The 9922-nt window shown below is 39.6% G+C and overlaps 1 long non-coding RNA gene across 1 annotated transcript; it reads left to right on the forward strand.

Moving 5' to 3' along the window:
• Positions 1-4702: 4702 nt before the first annotated feature.
• LOC134477964 (uncharacterized) lies at positions 4703-7319 on the forward strand. Its single transcript, XR_010050304.1, has 2 exons — positions 4703-5969; positions 7026-7319. It is a non-coding gene; the product is annotated as an uncharacterized LOC134477964 (long non-coding RNA).
• The last annotated feature ends 2603 nt before the right edge of the window (positions 7320-9922 follow it).

A 9922-nucleotide genomic window follows, 5' to 3' on the forward strand; every position in this document is an offset into this window, starting at 1 on the left:
AACTACATGATCATATCAATAAAAGCAGAAAAAACCCATGATAACACAATATTTATTCATGATGAAAAGTCTCAGCAAACTAGGACTAGGAGGGAAGCTCGTTAATGTGATGAAATATATCTATTTTAAAAAATGATCTCATACTTTCTTATAAAAGAATTCTTTGCTTCCAAAACTGGCAACAAGGGCAAGGGCATCCACTCTTACAATGCTTATTCAGCATTGTTCTGAAAATCGTGGCCAGTGCACCAAGACAAGCAGATAGCAAGAGTGTATCTGCTCCTGTTTGCAGGTGACATGGCTCCCATATAGAGAACCCCAAGCGGGGCTGGGGATTTAGCTCAGCGGCATAAGCACCTGCCTTGCAAGCAGGCAGTCATGAGTTCAATCCCCAGTACTGATAAAAATGAAAAAGACAAAAAAAAAAAAAAAAAAAAAAAAAAAAAAAAGAAAGAAAGAAAAAGAGAACCCCAAGGAATGTACGTAAAATTCTGTTGTGTTCTTCATGGAGCTAGCTACAAGGGCAAACAACACGTCACTTTTACATCCATACATGAGCAACAAATAATTGGAAATTAAAATTCAAAAGAATTCATTTATAAATACCCTCCCTCCATTAAACATTTTGTTATGAATCTAGCAACACATGTGCAGGAAAAACACATGGAAAATTACCAACTACTGATAAACATAATCAAGTGAAAGCTAAGTAAATGATAACTATACTATGTTCATAGATTGAATAATTCCTTACAGATCAGATGTCAATTTTCAGTGACTCTATAGATTTATACATTCCCAACCAATATTCCAGAAGAATCCTTTATAGATATAGATGTGCTTCCTCCACATTTATATGGAAAAATAAGGGAAATAGAATAACCCATCAATTATAAGAAAGATGAAAAATTGCAAGCCTCTCATTACTCAATTATAAGATTTAATTTGTTCACTGTGGTATTGGTAGATGTATAGACACATAGGACAGTGTGGTAAAATAGAGAACGAGAAATAGACCCACATAAACATGGCCAGATGAGTTTTACAAAGAAGCAAATGAGTTTAAGTGTATTAAGTATAGTTTTTTTCAATCAAAAACTATGGAATGAGGGGCCAGGAATACAGCTCAGTGGCATAGCACCTGCCTGGCAAGCACAAGGTCGTGAGTTAGATTCCTGGTACAAAAAAAAATAAAATTATGGAATAATTGACATCAATGTACAAAAACACTGTTTAGCCTAAAACCTCATATCTTATCCAAAGTTAACTCAAAACAGAACATAAATTTAATCATAAAGCATAAAACATTTAGGAATCATATGAGCAAAATATGTACTTGAGTTAGCAAAAGTATCTTCAAAAAGATGCCAACAGCAAAATCCATAAAAAAAGAATTGATACATATGATTTTATCAAAGTTAAAAAGCTTTCTCTGCAAAAAAAAAAGTTGAAAGACTTAAAGAAAATATTGGAAAATCTCATATCTAACAAAGGATTTGTAGCCCTCTCAAAACACAAAGAGTAAAAAAACAAGAGCGGGCAAAAGTATAAACAGACCTTCACTGAGGAGGTTAAATGGGTGAAGAACTCATGAAAAGTTGTTCAAGCACCTGGCTGGCAAGTGCAAGGCCCAAAGCTACTGCAAAAATAGAAAACAAAGGCAAAAAAAAAAAAAAAAATGGAAACAAAGAGAAGTTGTTCAATATTAAAGCCATTAAGAAAACACAAGCTGAAATGAAAACAAGGAATCACTGGCTACCTTAAAAAACCCCACTATGCCAGGTGCTGGTTGGGATGCGCAGGACACAGAACCTTTACGCATTGCTGTGTCTCTTGTTGAGACTCTGCAAGGCTTTAGATCTTAAATGGCCCTTAGCGCTTCCATGTTTGGTGATTGGATTAAAGACTGTGGGGTCTGGCTGGGAGGAGTGGGTCACTGAGGGGTGTGCCCTGGAAGCAGTCATCTCCCCCACCACTTCACTCTGGCTTCCTGTGAGCCCTGCCCTGGGCAGCTCTCCTCGGCCATGCACCTCTGCCTTGGTCTGGCTCAGAGCCAATTGACTGTGGACTGAAATGTGAGTCAAAATTATCCTTTTCTCCTTTAAATTGTGGGTGTTAAGTAATGGTTTTCACCAATGAAGGAAGTAAGACGCCCAGAAATCCCACTTTTAGGGATTTACCCAAGTGAAATGTAAACCTATGTTCACATAAAACCCTGTATGTGAAAATCTCATAATCACTGAAAAACTAGAAACAAACCAACTGTCCTTCAAAGAGAGAATGGGTAATCAGTGGTACATCTTATCAGTGAAATGTTACTCAACAATACAAACATATGAACTATTGTTACCTACAATGATTTTGATAAATTTCAATGCTATTATCTCCACAACTCAGTATCAAGAGTTCCATTTATAGAATATTCTGAAAAAGACAGAACCACATGGATAGAAAAAGACCAGTCACAGTTGCCAAGAGTTAGGGCTAGGGAAAGGCTTTGACCCCAAAGGGGAATCATGAAGAAGGAAGTTTAGAGGGTGATAGAATTGTTCTGCATTAATCTCTCTTGGTTTTGTTTTATTTTGTTGCAATACTGTGGATTGATCACAGGAGCTTTGCCCTGAGCTACAACTCTAGGCTTTTTATTTTCAAGTAAGTTGGTTAATGAGTCTCAGTAAGTTAATGAGTTGTCCAGGCTGAGTTTGAATTTATAGTCCTTCTGTCTCAGCCTCCCAGAGTGCCAGGATTATGGGCACCTGTCACCACACCCAGCTTGTTCTGAGTTATTACCATGGTGGCACATGAATATCTGTGTGTATTAAGGCTGGTAGAACGATGCACCAACCAAAAGTGAGCTTCACTGCATGTATATTTAAAAATAACTTCAAAATAGGACTTCACAAATGGCTGAATCCAGAGGCTGAAATAAGGTTATGGAGGATTGGCCTCTTCCAACTCTTATCTCTTACTCTAAATTTATTCTCAGATAGGCTTTCTTTTCAATGAAGTGTTTCTCATTGGAGCAAAGTGAGCCACACATACATCCTGGAATCATGGATCTCGCTGACCTGTGGCCAAAGGGACTCAATGTACCCACTGAATGTCCTGTGTCATGTACTCACTCCTGGTGGATGAGGGTAAGTGAGAATCAAACCAGTTCTATCTGCACAGCTTGAGAGGGCTGAAGAAGTGGTTCCAGAAGGAAAAATCAAGTTGCTGTTATTAGAACTATGAGGATACATGCCACACAAGGCAGAAACTACTCATGTCCATGGTTTTTACTGCCATTTCTCTAATCAAGGACTATACGGTGCTCTGTAGACTATTTGATATCCTACCCATACACAACAAATTCTTTAAAACCAGGGACTCTGCATTACTTTTCCTTTTAGCTTCCAACACCACACATTTTCCACATGTAGCAGCAGCTCAGTAATATCAGAAAATATGATAAAGTGATAAACATTTACCAATATGTTTATAAAACTAGACATGTGCATGAACATCTAAAACCTCTGAAGGCACATTTTTCCATGTATCTCTGCAACCACATTATTGATAGCCACTTTCCCATTCAATCTTGCTTTTCTGTACTGAGGTTTTAACATGTAAGGCTCCGTTTCCCAACAATAGCAAATCCATCATTACATTGTCATCTATCACATCTGAGTCCTCAGTAATGAAAGTGTCTTTCTTTCCACATTAGCAATTTAGGTGGGCGAAAGAGCCATACAGATGTGTGATGGAAGGCTGGCAAATTGGATTATACAAGATTAAACAAGATTCTGTTCTTTGGGTTCCTCTGTTCAGCAGGAATTTTGTTGATCTGAAGAATGAAGGGGCCAATTGTTCAGAAGTACTTTTCTTAGGAGAAAATTGCACCAAAATCATTTTTTTCTTTTTGCTGTTATTGGCATAGTAGGAAGCTGGGAATAGCAATACCATGTAAAATGACTTGTTTTAATGTTATTAAAGGAAATATGTTGGGGCTGCTGGTGTAGCTTGGTGAACCTAGCATGAATGAAGTCCTAGGTCCATCCTTGGCACTGAAAAAAAATTTCAGCATCTCCATCTTGGCCTTGGTAAGGGCTACATACACAGGTGATCCTCAGATTAGCTCTGCTGGGCCTGCCTCTTCCCATCTCCTCAGGGCATTTATTGATTTATAGTGTTTGAATAACTTTTACCTCTTTTATGCAATGTAATTTTTTTGTTTTGCTTTGTTTTTGTGTTATTGAGGATTAAACTGAGGATCTTACTACTGAGTTACATCTTCAACCCTTTTTATTTTATTTATTATTTTATTTTGAGGCCAAGTCTCACTAAATTTACAATTCTCCTGCCTCAGCCTCCTACAGTGCTGGGATTAGAGGCACCCACCATCATGCCCAGCTATTCCATGTAATTCTTAGTAGGTTAGAAAGATTTAATTTCATCTCTCTCAATGGCTCTGAATGCCTGAAGTATAGCCAAATGTCTCATCTATAACTGAGGACTTGTTCCCAATTTACCCTATCTCAACTTCTTCCTCCCTTCCCATCCTCATAGTCACTGCTTATGCTTGCATGTTTCCAGCCCTGATTATTGAGATAAGATTTCTGATTTCAGAGTCTGTGTTACCCGTGGAGTAGTCCAGAACAGTGCTGGTGGACCTGAGCAGGACCTGAGAAACATCTCCCGCACCGTGCCCTGTTGTAGGTCCTCATGGGTGTGGACTTCTGTCCCCTCCACGTTTTCAGGTCCCTTGGGACAGTCTTTATATTATCTCTTTAGTGTCCTTCCACAGCCCTCAGTATAGTATTTTTCACATAGCAAAAGCTCAATAATTGCTCCCCAATACAGTCAATAGTTTTTTTGTTTTGGTTTAGAGACAGGGTCTCACTCTGGAGTCCACCACCATACCCAGCAGTAGTTTGCTTTTAAAATGCCAATATGGAGCGGCTTTATCTGTTTTTCTCCTCTAATTTGAATAGAAAACACATTTGCAATAACTTTGCTTAGCATAAGGACATCTCCTCAGGGAAACAAATAAAGGCTTTTAATTTATTTGATCCTGCAAAAGACAAAGGGAACTTGAAATTGAGAGTCAGGTAACTGAATGGGGAATAGGCGAAGAGAAATGGACAAATATAAGGGAAATTTTGATAGAAGAGGTTGTTGAACTGAAAAAAGTATAAATAGTCTTAAATCAGTTTCCCCTGTGAACTGTTAGTACTCAGAGCAGTGCTGAGAAGCCCCTGAAGCACTTCTGTGACATTAGGAAGCCACAGCAAACTTTTTCTGATTTTTTTTAAGCAAACAGACTAAATAGACACTTTTTTATTTTCTTAATGCAAAAAAAGAGGTAGTTTGAATTTATCTTTAATCCAACTTGCTCCATATGGCTAAATATAGAGGATCCAAACTTGTGCTTCTTAAGTTCCAGTTAAGAAGAGTTTCTTTTCTTCACCTGAAGATAGATGACTCCCTCTTGGCATGTATTCTCAGCACTGGAAGTTGAGGCACTGAAACCCTGTTGAGATTCAGGCACAGGGCAGCAAGCTGGGCAGGTGGTACCAAAGAGTTTTATCTCAGTGTAGCTGTAGAAACACCTGGTGCCGGCTGTGATTGATGAGGGCATAAAGACTATTAATCCAGAGTATGGGGGAGAAGCAAAGTGGGTGGGACACTGCTCGAGGTAAGAAGGACAAGGAGTGAAGAGACAATGCAAGCGGGTCAGGGACAACCTCCAATTCTGCTTTGCTCAGTGGAGTCTGACACCCAGCAGGAGAATGGGATGCTGGTCTCAGATTACAGTGCTACTTATTTCAGTGCCCCAATCTGTTTGGTTTTGATAAAAGATCAGCATGAAGGCCAAATCAGACTTCCTGGAAATTATGTGACATTGAGGAGAGGCCCAACTTTCAAAGTCTACACTTGGCAACAACAAAGCACGGCTCATTGAATACCAGTCAAGAGACAGACTAATGGTAGGTGTTGCTATGATCACTATTTTGTGGGAGAGGAAAACGGTTCCATGTGGTAAAAGGACTTGCTGAAATCTATGAAGGCCAGAAAGCTGCAAAAGCAGAACTCAAAGGGAGTTCTTTCTTGTGCTATAGTGCGTTTTATCTAGCTACATTCATGGTGATCTGGGCAGCACCAGCATGACCTGAGAGCTCAGGAGAAAACAAGACATTAGGTCTTAACCCAGAGCCTCAGAATCAGGATCTGCATTTTGACAAGATCCCAGTATTAGAACTACTAGAGGAGACTTAGTCAAAGTCCCAGAGCCCACTCCAGACAATTATGTTAGAGTCTCTGGGGGTGAAGTGTGGACATTGGGAGTCTTTAGGTGCTCCAGTGACTAATTCTCAGCCAGGTGCTATGGCAGAGGCTCCTTTGCAAGGGGAGTTTGAAAATGAAACATAAAACAATTTTGCAAGTAAGACTTGTCCTAGGTTTTGCTTTGGGATGATTTTAGTGATTTCTCATTCTTCCTTTGGAATAGGAGAATATGACCTTCAGAGTATGCATGACCTTCAGGGTAATTGGAATTGTAGAGGTGAGGAGGCATTTATGAAGCACTTGCCTTGTTCCAAGCCAGTGTTTGGTTCTTCATCCTGCCGTGCAATGGAACCACCAGAAGTTCTTAAAAATCCTCATGCTCAGAGCATACCCTGGACAGATCTGAAGTTCTGGGGGGCCCAACCATCATAAATTTCAGTGCTTCCAAGTCACAGAGTGATTCCTATGGAGAGTTAGGGATGAAAATTTCTTCAATAGTTAGAGTCTGTGGGACTGTGAATCTTACCAATTTTGTAGCAATAAATATCAGTTTGAAGGAAATACAGGGGATATGCGAATGAGATAAACAATACCACGGGATGCAATCAACTAAATTTCAAAAGAAGAACAAATAGTTCAGATCACTCACTTTCTTTAACAGACGCATCAGTGATGTCCAATATTCTCCTTTATTTCTGTGTACATTTACACTATTTTTAAATAATAAAATGCTTTTTCTTTTCTTTTTTAATTCTCAGGAAGGAGGTTGCAGTGAGACAAAGCCAAGGAATCTGCAATTTAACCCTGTCCTCCTGAGATCCTCGTGACATTTTTTCTTTGCATACAGTGCTGGGGATTGAACCCAGGGCCTTCACACAGAATATCTCCAGCCCTGTTTTTGTTTTTTTATTTTGAAACAGAGTCCTGCTAATTTGCTTACATTGGGCACAAACTTGTGACCCTCCTGTCACAGACTTCCAGAATGCTGGGATATAGGTGTGTGCCATTATACCCAGTTCAATAATTAAATTAAAGACTCCTACTCTACAGCAGTGCATTCATTATGGGCTTTCTTAGGTCTACACCCTCCCCAAAAGGGCTTCCTCTGTGAGAACCAGTTATTCCTAGCCAGGGGCTGTGGCAGAGGCTCCTTTTGCACCTCTAAGTTCCTAAGTGTTTGATGGGGTTGACTAGACACGCACACTCAATACAGGCAATGAGATAGAAATAGAAAGTACACACCAGATTTCCAAAGATTGAGTAAGAGAAAAGGAAAATGCCTCACCAAAATTTTATATTGATTACATCATACATGTATAGTGTTTTAAGTGTGTTGTGCTAAACAAACAATTTAAAATTAATTTTTTAAATTTCTTTTTCTGTCAGATGGCTATGGGAAACTTTTAAGTTACATATGTAGCTCATGTTATATCCCAGGCACAGCTGCACCCTTGTGAACTTATGAGAAGTGCAGACTTGAGCTCCATCCAGCATACTGGCTCGGAAACTGCATTTGACCAAGATCTCTTTGTTTCTGCCTACCTCTCTGGCACTCAGTCGAAAACCCTGAGACACAAAAGGGGCCAAACAGACTCTTTTTTTAGCCCATCCTTTGTCTCAACCAGGATTATATTCAGACTCCCTAAGTACATCATCATCGTCATCATCAGGTTATCCTCTTTTCTGATCAGAGCCAGGAAACAAAAAGCTTCCTCTCCTTTCAGACTCTTTCCTGCAATTGAAGTCTTTGATTTCCAGCTCTGCTCTCAATCACTGTAGAACACCAGTAACTATTTCTCTTTTCCTTAATACTTCCTTTTTGAAGGCTTCTTTAGACTTTGTTTCCTTTACCCAGCTAATTCCATCCTGGCCATAGAGGACCCACTTCCCGGCCCTTTAGTCAGCTCAGCCCTTTGCAGAGGTACGCTGTTCCCCTCAAACCAGGTCACTAAACGTTCATGTCATAGTCTATTCTTTATGTAAAATCCTAAAATGGCTGGTGCGGGCAGGTCTTTTAGATAAATATCCCTATTTTTGGAAGGTTAGACAAAAGAAAAAAAGAATCAAGAGGAGCAGAATCCCTTGGAGACTGAAGAGGAAATGGTGAAGAGCGTGCCTGGAATGTAGTGGACTGAGTGGAGCAAGGATGGTGGGCTGGAACTCAGAAATCTAATTTTGGCTCATTCCTTAGCTTCCATTACAAACTCAGGAAAAGTCAGTTACCAAACCCAGATGCCCCAGTTTCCTCCCATCAAGTAAATGATTGCAAATTAATACTTTTAGTTGGGCATAGCGGTGCATGCTTTTAATCCCAGTATTTAGGGAGGGTGCAGTAGCAGGAAGGCAAATTTGAGCACAATCCAGGCAATTTTGCAATTTAGTGAGACCCTGTGTGTTACTGCTTGTATCTAGATATCACCCACAAATCCTCATGCAATCATAAGTAGGGCTTTTGGGAAGTGGCTGGAGCTTGGGTGTGTGACACTGAGATTAAGGGTGTTGATAACTAAATTGCTTTAGCATAGTTCTGGGCGTGGCTAATGGAAGCCCCACCCTGAGTGTGAGTAGCACTAATCAATAGCATTGTAGCCTGGATTGAATATAAAGGGATGGAAAGAGGGCAGGCTCACTGCTGATTGCTGCTTCCTACCTACCTTGCCATGGGCTGTTTCTCTTCTGTGCTCCTTCTTTAGGCAAATTATTATTCTCAAGTACCTTGCTGATAGAAAACAGTTCATAAAGCCTTTTGTATTGATTTGGTGACTCAGGGACCTTCACTTCTACAAGTGAAGTGAGCACTTCTACTAAACAGAGAGTCCCTAAATGAAAAGAGAAGATTTGAGTGTTATTATGCCCATACTCAAACCAGAGACATTCAACGATGGAAATCTTTGGAAACTAGAAACATTCATTTTTATTAAAGAGATCTCATAAAATAGCCCAATAAAATTTCTGCCTCCTCTCCCAGGAGTCTTTTTAGATCAATTCTAAATGAACCCACATTTCTGAAAGCTCAGTATTACTACCATCATCTCATGTTTTCCTGCAAAAAAGGTACTGTTTCAAAACAGTTACATTTCCTTTCCAGAGTGATAAAATTCCAATAGACTTAGCATTTACCCTTTAAAAATTAACCATGTCTTGCACTTCCAAAACACTTTACTTGTACTCATTAATGTCACAGTTGGGAAAGTGACATTTTATTCTTATCTCCAGGCAAACAAGCTGAGAGTTTAAGTAAGCTACCCCTTCTGAGAGTGGAAATCATGGTCAGAATGTCAGGATTTGAACCTGTATTGAGACCATTAAGGTGATTTTTTCAGGTACTTAACAAATGCACCTGGCGATGATAAACCACCTTTGGAGAAAGCAGCTGTTGGCCCAAATGGTGGTCTACAAGGAATCCTGGGGATTTTAAGGGTGAGAAAGGTGTATGGAAAATGGGCTGGATCCTCTTCCACAAGGCAGCATATGGAAGGCATGTGGCCAGGTGATAACAATAGCTGACATTTCCAGAGCATCAAAAATACACACAGATCTTGCATAATCCCATTATTTTGTCTATGCTTTGAGGTATGTTTTCTAATTATCTTAATTTTACTAATTGAAAAAGAAAAGATTTGGAGAGATGTAATAGCTTATCTAAGGCCAAAGA

The sequence above is a fragment of the Cavia porcellus genome, unplaced genomic scaffold, assembly GCF_034190915.1.
Source record: "Cavia porcellus strain 051 isolate PalLab524CR breed Dunkin Hartley unplaced genomic scaffold, mCavPor4.1 scaffold_10, whole genome shotgun sequence".
Lineage (NCBI taxonomy): Eukaryota > Metazoa > Chordata > Mammalia > Rodentia > Caviidae > Cavia > Cavia porcellus.